We start from the raw sequence: 14510 nt of genomic DNA on the forward strand, positions 1-14510 counted from the left end.
GTGAAGATCGCAGTGATGATGATGGCCCCCGGCGGCGTTCCGGCGCCACCAGAAGCAAGGGGGAGAGAGCCCCCCCTTCTTCTTCTTCATGGGGGAAGGGTTTCCCCTCTGGTCCTTGGCTCCCATGGCGTGGGAGGGGCGAGAGCCCCTCCGAGATTGGATATGTCTCTCTGTCTCTCTCTGTTTCTGCGTTTTAGCATTCTGCCCTTTCACCGTTTCTTTTATATCTGGAGATCCGTAACTCCGATTGGGGTGAATCTTTCGCCCAGATTTTTCTCATAAAATTAGCTTTCTTGCGGCAAAATAAGAGAGTCAACCGCCTTACGGGGTGCCCACGAGGGTCCAGGGCGCGCCCCCCTGCCTCGTGGCCCCCTCGGGCACCGTATCGCGTTGATTCTTCCTCCCAAAAATCACAAATATTCTAAAATAATTCTCCGTCCGTTTTTATCCCGTTTGGACTCCGTTTGATATTGGGTTTCTGCGAAGCATAAAACATGCAACAAACAGGAACTGGCACTGGGCACTGGATCAATATGTTAGTCCCAAAAATAGTATAAAAAGTTGCCAAAAGTATATGAAAGTTGAATAATATTAGCATGGAAAAATAAAAAATTATAGATACGACGGAGACGTATCAGCATCCCCGAGCTTAATTACTGCTCGTCCTCGAGTAGGTAAATGATAAAAAAGATAATTTTTTATGTGGAATGCTACCTAGCATAATCTTGATCATATGTCTAATCATGGCATGAATATTAAGACACGAGTGATTCAAAGCAATAGTCTATCATTTGACATAAAAACGATAATACTTCAAGCATACCAACCAAGCAATTATGTCTTATCAAAATAACATAGCCAAAGAAAGCTCATCCCTACAAAATCATATAGTCTGGCTATGCTCCATCTTCACCACACAAAGCATTCAAATCATGCACAACCCCGATGACAAGCCGAGCAATTGGTTCATACTTTTTAACGCGCTTTAGCCTTTTCAACCCTCACGCAATACATGAGCGCAAGCCATGGACATAGCACTATAGGTGGAATAGCATATGATGATGGGAGTTATGTGGAGAAGACAAAAAGGGAGAAAGTCTCACATCGACGCGGCTAATCAACGGGCTATGGAGATGCCCATCAATTGATGTCAATGTGAGGAGTAGGGATTGCCATGCAACGGATGCGCTAGAGCTATAAGTATATGAAAGCTCAAACTAAAAACTAAGTGGGTGTGCATCCAACTTGCTTGCTCATGAAGACCTTGGACATTTGAGGAAGCCCATCATCGGAATATACAAGCCAAGTTCTATAATGAAAATTCCCACTAGTATATGAAAGTGATAACTCAAGAGACTCTCTATATGAAGAACATGGTAACATTGCCCCTTATCTCTTTTTCTCTCATTTTTTTGGTGGGCTTCTTTGGCCTCTTTTTTTTATTTGGGCTTCTTTGGCCTCTTTTATTTTTTCATAAAGTCCGGAATCTCATCCCGACTTGTGGGGGAATCATAGTCTCCATCATCCTTTCCTCACTGGGGCAATGCTCTAATAATGATGATCATCACACTTTTATTTACTTACAACTCAATATTACAACTCGATATCTAGAACAAAGATATGACTCTATATGAATGCCTCTGGCGGTGTACCGGGATGTGCAATGATCTAGCGTAGCAATGACATCAAAAAAAGGACAAGCCATGAAAACATCATGCTAGCTATCTTACAATCATGCAAGGTAATATGACAATGAATGCTCAAGTCATGTATATGATGATGATGGAAGTTGCATGGCAATATATCTCGGAGTGGCTATGGAAATGCCATGATAGGTAGGTATGGTGGCTGTTTTGAGAAAGATATAAGGAGGCTTATGTGTGATAGAGCGTATCATATCACGGGGTTTGGATGCACCAGCGAAGTTTGCACCAACTCTCGAGGTAAGAAAGGGCAATGCATGGTACCGTAGAGGCTAGCAAATTGCGGAAAGGTAAGAGTGCGTATAATCCATGGACTCACATTAGTCATAAAGAACTCATATACTTATTGCAAAAGTCTACTTGCCCTCGAAGCAAAGTACTACTACGCATGCCCCTAGGGGGATAGATTGGTACAAAAAGACCATCGCTCGTCCCCGAGCGCCACTCATAAGGAAAGCAATCAAAGAACACCTCATGCTCCAACTTCGTTACATAACAGTTAACCATACGTGCATGCTAAGGGACTTGCAAGCCTCAACACAAGTATTTCTCAATTTCACAATTACTCAACTAGCACGACTCTAATATCACCATCTTTATATCGCAAAACTATTGCAAGGAATCAAACATATCATATTCAATTATCTACAAGTTTTATGTAGGATTTTATGACTAACCATGTGAATGACCAATTCCTGTCATCTCTCTAAATAGATATAAGTGAAGCAAGAGAGTTTAATTCTTTCTACAAAAGATATGCCCATGCTCTAACAACTATAAGTGAAGCAAAAGATCATTCTACAAATGGCGGTTTTCTATGTAAAGAGAAACAGGCAATCCAAACTTCAAATAATATAAGCGAAGCACATCAAGCATTCTATAAATCCATACTCAAAAGATATAAGTGAAGTGCAATGAGCATTCTATAAATCAACCAAGGACTATCTCATACCAGCATGGTGCATAAAAGAAAAATGAAAACTAAATGCAAAAGACGCTCCAAGACTTGCACATATCGCATGAACGAAACGAATACGAAAACATACTGATACTTGTTGAAGAAAGAGGGGATGCCTTCCGGGGCATCCCAAGCTTAGATGCTTGAGTCTCCTTGAATATTTACTTGGGGTGCCTCGGGCATCCCCAAGATTGATCTCTTGCCTCTCTTCCTTTTCCTCATATCGAGACCTCCTCGATCAAACACTTCATCCACACAAAACTTCAACATAAAACTCGGTAAGATCCGTTAGTATAATAAAGCAAATAACTACTCTAAGTACTGTAGAAAACCAATTCATATTTTGTTTTTGCATTGTGTCTACTGCAATATAGCTTTTTCATGGTTTAATCCACTGATAGAAATTGATAGTTTCATCGAAACATCAAAAATAGAATCTGTCGAAAACAGAACAGTCTGTAGCAATCTGAACACTCACCATACTTATGGTACCCCAAAAATTCTACCAATATTAGGAAAAATAAAAAAGTTGTATATAGAGACAGTGCAAAAAGAATCATAACCATTTGACGTTCCAGTAAAAAATGTAAAATCACGCACTACAGCCAAAGTTTCTGTCCTGCACCGTACAAACGAACAAGCATTGTAAACATCCTAAAGGCAAACCTTGGCACATTATTACAATGGAATCGTACAAGGGGATAACTATTTTTGATGAAAAGTTCCTGTAATTAAGATTCACAAAGTTTCCGTGAGCATGAACAAAGTTCAAGGAGCTCTCCCACTTCAACAATGCTTGTCTCTCTCACGTTCACTTTCCTTTTTGAAAAGTTTTGGGTTCCCCTCTTTATTTTTGTGCTTTTAAAAATAAATAAAAGCACTCAACATAAATAAATGACTCTCTAAAACTTCCGGGTTGTCTCCATGGCAGCGCTTTCTTTAAAGCCATTAAGCTAGGCATATAGTGCTCAAGTAATGAATCCACTCGGATCCCAAGGTATATCAAAGCCAATTTTAATTAACAATGATTTGTGATTTAATAGTGAACACAAAGTAACATATATCATGCAACAACGAAGTATAACTCTCTTCCTATGCATCGGCATGCCATAAAAGAATAATTCATGCACACATAGTAAAGGCCAATGCATAGTATAAGCAGTTTCTTGCAATTCCATCGTATTGGAAACATAGAGAGGTGGAGATATAGTTCCTCTCTCATAATAATTGCAAGTAGGAGCAGGAAGCACATGCATATTATATCTATCAAAATCATCATGTGTAGCGATAAAAGGCAACTCATCAATATAATCCTTAATAATCACAAACTTCTCCGATATAGTGTAGTTTGGAGAATTCAAAAAGATAATAGGACTATCATGCGTGGGTGCAATAGCAACAATTTCATGTTTAACATAAGGAACTATAGCTAGTTCATCTCCATAAGGATAACTCATGTTGGCATCTTGACCACAAGCATAGCAAAAGGGATACTTCAAGAGAATCAACGGGGTCATAACAATCATCATAGCAATCATCCTTCGGTAAGCACGAAGGGGAATTAAACAATGTATGAGTTGAAGAGTTACTCTCATTAGAAGGTGGGCACGGGTAGCTAATCTGCTCTTCCTCCTTTTGTTCTTCGCTCTCCTCATCATCTTTTTCATCCAATGAGCTCACAGTTTCATCAATTTCTTCTTCCCTAGCTTCCTGCAAAATATTAGTCTCTTCTTGGACAGCGGAGAAGTCCTCAATATATAGTTTAACATAGGCATTAGAAGCATAATTATCATAACCGTGGCAAAATTTTCAGATTTGTAAAGAGTAGCATCATACTTTTCAATCAAAGAAGCAATTTCATAAGCACCCTTAAAAGCAACAAATTCTTCAATTTGTTGAACATCATAGTAATTATAAACACCCTTAGCATAGAAAGATAAGATCCCATTATCAATAAACTCACATTGGTAGGGAAGGTGTTTCTTAGGGTTTTCAGAACAACAAGTAACATCATATATTTCACATAAATTCCAAGCATAGCATTGCAAATGATGAATTTGATCCAGTAAAAGTTTCCCTTTTTTAGATATACGGTGTCACACATAACAAGCATGCTCATGTAAAGATTTGCCCTCAACTAAGCTAGTTGGGGTTTCAACATGAGCACATAGGGATCAAAGATGATCCAAGTAAAAAAGCTTCAGGAGTGTGATAGATTTTGAGTGGTTCTTCAACCATTGGTGTAATAGGTACAACTATTTTTTTGGTATTTTGTGTTTCCTACCCATAACTAAAGATAGAAAACAACTAAGAACAGCAAATAAAAATTACTTAGTGATAAAGCAAACAAGCACACACGAGAGTATTCACCCCACGCTATGACTCCCTGGCAACGACGCCAGAAAAAGGTCTTGATAACCCACAAGTGTAGGGGATAATTCTAGCCTCTTTCGATAAGTAAGAGTGTCAAACCCAACGAGGAGCTAAAGGTACAACAAATATCCTCTCAAGTCCTATCTGCCATTGATACGACTCTACGCATACTTAGTGTTCGCTTTACCTAGAACAAGTATGAAACTAGAAGTACTTTGTAGGTGTTGTTGGATAGGTTTGCAAGATAATAAAGAGCGTGTAAATAAAAAGTAGGGGCTGTTTAGATAAAGATGCAATAAAGTAAATATAGCGAGTGTGGAAAAGTGGTGGTAGGAGTTGTGAAATTGTCCCTAAGCAATTGACTACTTTACTAGACCGGTAATCACTATTGCAATTCTATTTGAGGGAGAGGCATAAGCTAACATACTTTCTCTTCTTGGATCATATGCACTTATGATTGGAACTCTAGCAATCATACGCAACTACTAAAGATCATTAAGGTAAAACCCAACCATAGCATTAAAGTATCAAGTCCCCTTTATCCCATAAGCAAACAACCTACTTACTCGAGTCTGTGCTTATATCACTCACGCCACCCACCATAAGCAAATCATGAACATATTGCAAACCCTACAGCGGGAATCCCTCACGCTTGCGCGACACGGAGGGCACAATAGGACAGCACCAATAATAAAACATGCAATTCAAACCAATCATAGCAATTCATCAATCATCGGTAGGACAATAAAAATCTACTCAGACATCGTAGGATGGCAACACATCATTGGATAACAATATGAAGCATAAAGCACCATGTTTAAGTAGAGGGTACAGCGGGTTGCGGGAGAGTGGACCGCTGAATATAGAAGGGGGAAGGTGATGGAGGTGTTGGTGAAGATGGCAGAGGTGTTGGTGAAGATCGCGGTGATGATGATGGCCCCCGGCGGTGTTCCGGCGCCACGGAAGCAAGGGGGAGAGAGCCCCCCTTCTTCTTCTTCTTCTTCTTCTTCTTCTTCTTCTTCTTCTTCTTCTTCTTTCTTCTTCCTTTACCTCCTCCCTAGATGGGGGAAGGGTTTCCCATCTTGTCCTTGGCTCCCATGGCGTGGGAGGGGCGAGAGCCCCTCCGAGATTGGATCTGTCTCTCTGTCTCTCTCTGTTTCTGCGTTTTGGGATTCTGCCCTTTCACCGTTTCTTTTATATCCGGAGATCCGTAACTCCGATTGGGGTGAATCTTTCGCCTAGATTTTTCTCATAAAATTAGCTTTCTTGCAGCAAAAGAAGAGCGTCAACCGCCTTATGGGGTGCCCGCGAGGGTCCAGGGCGCGCCTGCCCCCTGGAGCACGCCCCCTGCCTCGTGGCCCCCTCATGCACCGTCTCGCGTTGGTTCTTCCTCCCAAAAATCACAAATATTCCAAAATAATTCTCCATCTGTTTTTATCTCGTTTGGACTCCGTTTGATATTGGGTTTCTGCGAAACATAAAACATGCAACAAACATGAACTGGCACTGGGCACTGGATCAATATGTTAGTCCCAAAAATAGTATAAAAAGTTGCCAAAAGTATATGAAAGTTGAATAATATTGGCATGGAACAATCAATAATTATAGATACGACGGAGACGTATCAAACCTGCACTACAATGGGGCTTTAGATTTCCATGCCATACCTGCATATGCAGCCACTTCAAGGTCCCAAAACTTGGAGGCGTACGTCGATCGCACCGAGTAGTTGCCGTCATCCTCCCAAGCCCATCGAACCTGGTCTTGTGTATCCGTGGTGAGCATGATTGTCGGCGTCCTGTCCCAAAGGAGGAAAAACTCCTGCAGTGTCTCCTCATCCATGTCCGGGCCTACCTCAAGCGCCCAATATCCACCTTGTATTGCATCAGAGGATGTTCTGACCTCCCGAACACGCCGCATGATCCTCGCATATAATCTTGGGGCCAACTCTTGAACCCTAAAACCTTGAAGCCAATGGTCCTCCCAAAACGCGCATCTTTGTCGTCGCCCACATGCGCGATCGTGGTTGTTCTAAAGATTGATCGCGCTTCATCTGAAATTCTGATCTCGAAACCTCTCCATGGTCGTGAGCTGTCGGTACGTTGTAACCATGACCAGCGGCCCTGGGGTGCAAAGTTGAGTCAGTGTAGGTCCGGAGTGCCTAGGCCTCCAGCCCATTTGGGCGTGCAAACACTCTTCCAAGCCACCTTGCATTGTCCACCATTGGCCTCATCCTTCCCGCACCAGAGAAAACCCCTATAGATCTTGATGATGGCCTTAATTATCTTTGGGAAAGGCTCGGAGCTAGCATGGCATTGATCAGGATTGCGCATAGCATGAACTTTACACGGATGAGCCTGCTGCTGATCGGAAGTGATGCTCCTCTCCAGTTGGCAATTTGACGGCCACTTGGTTGACCAGATCGTGAAGTTGAGCTGCAGTGAGTCATCGCAGGCTTAGCGGCAGGCCGAGATAGCGACAAGGAAATGCTCCAGTCCGGCAGCCCAAAATCGTGGTGTTTCGCTTCGTCAGTTCATCCAAGCATCTAACTGGCATGCCGGTAGTCTTTGCCATGTTCATCTGCAGGCCAGATCCTCCACCGAACAACTCAAAGATTGACTTGCATATGTGGATATCAGTTGCCTCCGGTTTGACGAAGAGTACGACATCGTCCGCGAAGAATGACACCCGCTGGCTTGAGCCCTGACTGGTGAGAGGTGTGAGTAGTCCCCTTTTGTCTACCAAGGAGAACAAGCGGCGGAGTGGTTCCATCATCATGATGGAGAGCATGGGAGAGAAGGATCCACCTTGTCGCAATCCCCTACGGTTGCCAATTGGCGCTCCTGGAATGTCGTTTATTAGTACTCTCGTGGATGTAGTAGATAACAGGCCAGCAATCTAGGACATCCACCTCTGGCCAAAGCCCAGTTTCCTCAAAACCTCCATGATAAAAGCCCATTGGATAGTGTCAAAAGCTTTCGATATGTCAAGTTTAATCAGTGCAGTCGGCTGCTTCAACGCATATAGCTTCTTGGACATACATTGGACGAGCATATAGTTGTCATGGAGCGATACCCACATATGAATGCGCTCTGGTGCATCTCCACTAGCTTCGGCAAATCAATGGTGGCTGAAAGTGCAACTAATCCCTGGGTGGTTTAGGTAATTCTTAACAACATATAGCTCATTGAACTAATATTCTTTCAAGATAATCATTTCAGAAAGTTCAATGATTGGCATGGCATGGACTAAGAGATGTGGACCCCTCAAAATGCTAAGGACACATATTGGCAAAAGCTCAAGACTCTTCATTTCTATTTTAGTGATCCAAGATCACATTGAGTCCATAGGAAAGCCAATACTATTAAAAGGGGATGAGGTGTTGCTTAATGGCTTGCTTGCTCAAAGTGCTTAGTGATATGCTCCAAAAGCCCTCAACCACTTTCTCATTTCCACATATGTCCTAAACCTAAAGTCAAACTCAGCCCCACCAATTTGATCTATCCGGCGCCACCGAGTTCACTTGACATAGCCACTGCCAGAAACCCTAATTAGTTTGGTCTTACCGATAGGGGACTTGGTCTCACCGAGACGGGATTGCAAACTCTCTGTTTCCCTTCGTGACATTTCGGTCTAACCGAGATGAATGATCGATCCCACCAAGTTGGAAATGCAAACTCTCTGTTTCCTTTTCGTAACATTTCGATCTCACCGAAATGAGCGATCGGTCCCACCGAGTTTGCCTGACCAACTCTCTGTTTGCTTGTTACTGAAATCGGTCTCACCGAGTTAAAGTAATCGGTCAACCAAGATCAAGTTTTGCCCTAACCCTAGCGCATCGGCTCACCGAGTTGTTCATGTCGGTCCCATCGAAAATCCTAACGTTCACATTTGGAACTGAATCGGTCTCACCGAGTTTCACTATTCGGTCCCATCGAGTTTGGTAAATTGTGTGTAATGGTTAGATTTTATGTGGAGGCTATATATATACCCCTCCACCCTCCTCTCCATTTCAGAATGCGCCTACACTTCTAGCATTCATTTTTTGAGAGAGAACCACCTACTCATGTGTTGAGACCGACATTCCAATCCAACCACAAGAATCTTGATCTCTAGCCTTCCCCAAGTTGCTTTCCACTCAAATCATCTTTCCACCATAGCCAAATCTGTGAGAGAGAGTTGAGTGTTGGGGAGAGTATCATTTGAAGCACAAGAGCAAGGAGTTCATCATGAACACACCATCTATTACCTTTTGGAGAGTGGTGTCTCCTAGATTGGTTAGGTGTCACTTGGGAGCCTCCGTCAAGATTGTGGAGTTGAACCATGGAGTTTGTAAGGGCAAGGAAATCGCCTACTTCGTGAAGATCTACCCAAGTGAGACAAGTCCTTCATGGGCAATGGCCATGGTGGGATAGACAAGGTTGCTCCTTCATGGACCCTTCATGGATGGAGCCCTCCGTGGAATTATGCAATCATTACCCTTCATGCTTTGAAGTCTCCATCAACGTGGATGTACGATAGCACCACCTATCGGAACCACGCTGAAAATCTCTGTGTCTACATTGCATTTGCTCCCTCCAAACTCCTCCCCTTTACCTTCATATGCAATGATTTACATTGCACTGCTATACTCTTAGAATTGCATGTGTAGGTTGATGTCTTGACTTGTATTAAGTTGCTAAAATCTGCCAAGACTTAAAATCAGGAAAAGGCTAGATTTTTATTTGGTCAAGTAGTCTAATCACCCCCCTCTAGACATACTTTCGATTCTACAAGTGGTATCAGAGCTTTGGTCTCCATTTTCCTTGATTTCCATAGCTTTGGTGATCATAGCCTTGGTTTCACAACCTAGGAGAGTATGGCGTCCAGCGAGGGAAATTACCATCGTAGAGGTCCTTACTTTGATGGTACTAATTTTGCTAGTTGGAAGCATAAGATGAAAATGCATATTCTTGGACATAACCCTGCCGTTTGGGTTATCGTGTGTATTAGTTTGCAAGGTGAATTCTTTGATGGAAGGGAATCGAATCGTGAATCTACCGCTGAAAAATTGAATATGTTACAATACAATGCCCTGAAGTATTCAACAAAATTAGCCGTCTTGAGAATGCAAAGGAAATTGGGATACTTTGATTGATATGCACGAAGGTACCGACTCCGTCAAGGAATCCAAATTGTATGTGCTTCAAAGTCAACTTGACAAGTTCAAAATGAAGGATGGTGAAGGTGTCGCTGAAATGTACTCTAGGCTTGCTCTCATCACAAATGAGATTGCCGGCTTAGGGAGTGCAGAGATGACCGATAGATTCATCATCAAGAAGATCCTAAGAGCCTTGGATGGAAAATATGACACTGTTTGCACATTGATCCAAATGATGCCCAATTACAAATATCACAAGCCAACAGAAGTCATTGGTAGAATTGTTGCTCATGAGATGTCACTCAAGGACAAAGAAGAGCTTCACAACAAGTCTAGTGGTGCTTATAAAGCTTCATGTGATGCTCGTACATTATCAAGTGAGAAACAAGTCTTCAATGAAGAACTGAGCTTAATGGTAAAGAACTTCAACAAGTTCTATAAGAGTAGAAACAAAGAAAGAAGTTCCAAGTCAAGGTCCTACAATGAAAAAAGATCTTCTAGTCATGAACGTAATTGCTACAATTGTGGAAGACCCGGACATTACTCCAATGAGTGTGCGGCTCTCTACAAAAGAAGAGTAGACTCACCTAAAAGGAGAAGCAAAAGGGAAGAATCACATCAAAGAGAGAGAAGGAGTAGAGATGATCGTTATGAACGAAGAACCAGTCGCAGAAGAAAGGATTCGGAAAGGAAGGACAAGTCATCAAGGAGCTGTACAAAACGAAGACATCAAGCTCATGTTGGTGAATGGGTATCCGGTTCCGACTCCGACCACCACTCCGAGAGAAGTTATCACTCTGAATCTGAATATACTCAAGATGAAGGCGTTGTCGGTCTAGCACTTGTGTCAACCAACTCCTATGACATATTTGACTCACCAAATGAAGGGATTGGAAGATGGTTCATGGCTAAAGGCCCAAAGGTATCACACCCCGAGTATGTTGATTTCAATAGTGATGAAGATGATTTGCTAGGTGATGATGATTTACTTGTTGACAACTCTAATGATGAAACGAATGACGATGATAAGAAGGAGATTGAGTGTCTAACTAAAGAACTAAACACTCTTAAGTTAGCTCATGAAACTACCTTAGAAGATCATCGAGAGCTTTTAAAGACTTGTGAGAAGCTACGCTTTCAAAAGCTCAATCTAGAGCAAGAGCATGGGTTCTTAAAAGCAATGAATGATGATCTTCATAAGAAAAGTTTTTCTTACATTGTCAAGCGTTTAATCTTGTCTACTTACATGCCACAAGTTAAATCTAGCAATAAGAGTAAGAAAGATTCTTCTTCTAGTAGTAACATAATCATGCTAAAGCCAATATTGTTGCTTCTAGTAGTTCTCTTGATTCCACTAATGATTCTCTTAGACAAGTTACACTTGAGCAAGAAAATAGCTTATTGAAGGGAATTATAGAGAAAGGTGTTTACAAGAGCCTTGCCGAAAGTAAGTGATAACCCACAAGTATAGGGGATCGCAACAGCTTTCGAGGGTAGAGTATTCAACCCAAATTTATTGATTCGACACAAGGGGAGCCAAAGAATATTCTTGAGTATTAGCAGTTGAGTTGTAAATTCAACCACACCTGGATAACTTAGTATCTGCAGCAAAGTATTTAGTAGCAAAAGTGGTATGATAGTAAAGGTAACGGTAACAAAAGTAAAGATAAATGTTTTTGGGTTTTTGTAGTAGTTGTAACAGTAGCAACGGAAAAGTAAATAAGCGAAGAACAATATGTGAAAAGCTCATAGGCAATGGATCAGTGATGGATAATTATGCTGAATGTGATTCCTCATGCAATAGTTATAACATAGGGTGATATAGAACTAGCTCCAATTCATCAATGTAATGTAGGCATGTATTCCGTAAATAGTCATACGTGCTTATGGAAAAGAACTTGTATGACATCTTTTGTCCTACCCTCCCGTTGCAGCGGGGTCCTTACGGAAACTAAGGGATATTAAGGTCTCCTTTTAATAGAGAACCGAAACAAAGCATTAGCACATAGTGAATACATGAACTCCTCAAACTACGGTCATCACCGAGAAGTATCCCGATTATTGTCACTTTGGGGTTGTCGGATCATAACACATAATAGGTGACTATAGACTTGCAAGATAGGATCAAGAACACACATATATTCATGAAAACATAATAGGTTCAGATCTGAAATCATGGCACTCGGGCCCTAGTGACAAGCATTAAGCATAGCAAAGTCATAGCAACATCAATCTCAGAATATAGTGGATACTAGGGATCAAACCCTAACAAAACTAACTTGATTACATGGTAAATCTCATCCAACCCATCACCGTCCAGCAAGCCTACGATGGAATTACTCACACACGGCGGTGAGCATCATGAAATTGGTGATGGAGGATGGTTGATGATGACGATGGCGATGAATCCCCCTCTCCGGAGCCCCGAACGGACTCCAGATCAGTCCTCCCGAAAGAGATTAGGGCTTGGCGGCGGCTCCGTGTCGTAAAACGCGATGAAACTTTCTCTTTGATTTTTTTCTCCCCGAACGTGAATATATGGAGTTGGAGTTGAGGTCGGAGGAGGTCCAGGGGGCCCACGAGATAGGAGGCTGCGCCCTAGGGGGCGGGGGTGCCCCCTGTCTCGTGGACAGGCTGTGGGCCCTCTGGCATTAATTCTTTAGCCAAAAATTCTTATTAATTCCAAAAAGTGCCTTCGTGGATTTCCAGGACATTCCGAGAACTTTTCTTTTCTACACATAAAACAACATCATGGTAGTTCTGCTGAAAACAGCGTCAGTCTAGGTTAGTTTCATTCAAATCATGCAAGTTAGAGTCCAAAACAAGGGCAAAAGTGTTTGGAAAAGTAGATACGTTGGAGACGTATCAACTCCCCCAAGCTTAAACCTTTGCTTGTCCTGAAGCAATTCAGTTGATAAACTAAAAGTGCTAAAAAAACTTTTAAAACTCTGTTTGCTCTTGTTGTTGTAACATGAAAAGCCAACATTCAAGTTTCAGCAAATATTATGAACTAACCATACTCACAATAACACATAGGTCTCATAATTACTCATATCAATAGCATAACCAACTAACGAGCCATAATAGTAAAACTCGGATGACAACACTTTCTCAAAATAATCATAACATGATATAACAAAATGGTATCTCGCTAGCCCTTTCTGAAACCGCAAAACATAAATGCAGAGCACCTTTAAAGATCAAGGACTGACTAAACATTGTAATTCATGGTAAAAGAGATCCAGTCAAGGCATACCCAATATAAACCAATAATAATGAATGCAAATGACAGTGTGCTCTCCAGCAGGTGCTTTTAATAAGAAGGATGATGACTCAACATAAAAAGTAAATAGATAGGCCCTTCGCAGAGGGAAGCAGGGATTTGTAGAGGTGCCAGAGCTCGATTTTAAAATAGAGATTGAATAACATTTTGAGTGGCATACTTTTGCTGTCAACGCAACAACTATGAGATGGCTGTATCTTCCATACTACATGCATTATAGGCAGTTCCCAAATAGAATGGTAAAGGTTTATACTCCCCCAACCACCAACAAGCATCAATCCATGGCTTGCTCGAAACAACGAGTGCCTCCAACATACAACAACCCTGGGGGAGTTTTGTTTAATTATTTTGATTTGCTTTGATCATTTTGGATCATGGGACTGGGCATCCCGGTTACCGGCCCTTTCTCGTGAATGAGGAGCGGAGTCCACTCCTCGTGAGAATAACCCACCTAGCATGGAAGATATAGGCAGCCCTAGTTGTAACATGAGATGCTCGAGCATACAAAACAGAATTTCATTTGAAGGTTTGGAGTTTGGCACATACAAATTTACTTGGAACGACAGGTAAATACCGCATATAGGTAGGTATAGTGGACTCATATGGAACAACTTTGGGGTTTAAGGAGTCTGGATGCACAAGCAGTATTCCCGCTTAGTACAGGTGAAGGCTAGCAAAAGACTGGGAAGCGACCAACTGAGAGAGCGACAACAGTCGTAAACATGCATTAAAATTAATTCACACCGAATACAAGCATGAGTAGGATATAATCCACCATGAACATAAATATCATGAAGGCTATGTTGATTTGATTCAACTACATGCGTGAACATGTGCCAAGTCGAGTCACTTAATACATTCAAAGGAGGATACCATCCCATCATACCACATCGTAATCATTCTAATAGCATGTTGGCACGCAAGGTAAACCATTATAACTCATAGCTAATCAAGCATGGCACAAGCAACTATAATCTCTAAATGTCATTGCAAATATGTTTACTTCGTAATAGCTGACTCAGGAACGATGAATCATCGTATTTACAAAAACAA

The sequence above is a fragment of the Triticum dicoccoides genome, chromosome 3B (assembly GCF_002162155.2).
Source record: "Triticum dicoccoides isolate Atlit2015 ecotype Zavitan chromosome 3B, WEW_v2.0, whole genome shotgun sequence".
NCBI classification, from domain to species: domain Eukaryota; kingdom Viridiplantae; phylum Streptophyta; class Magnoliopsida; order Poales; family Poaceae; genus Triticum; species Triticum dicoccoides.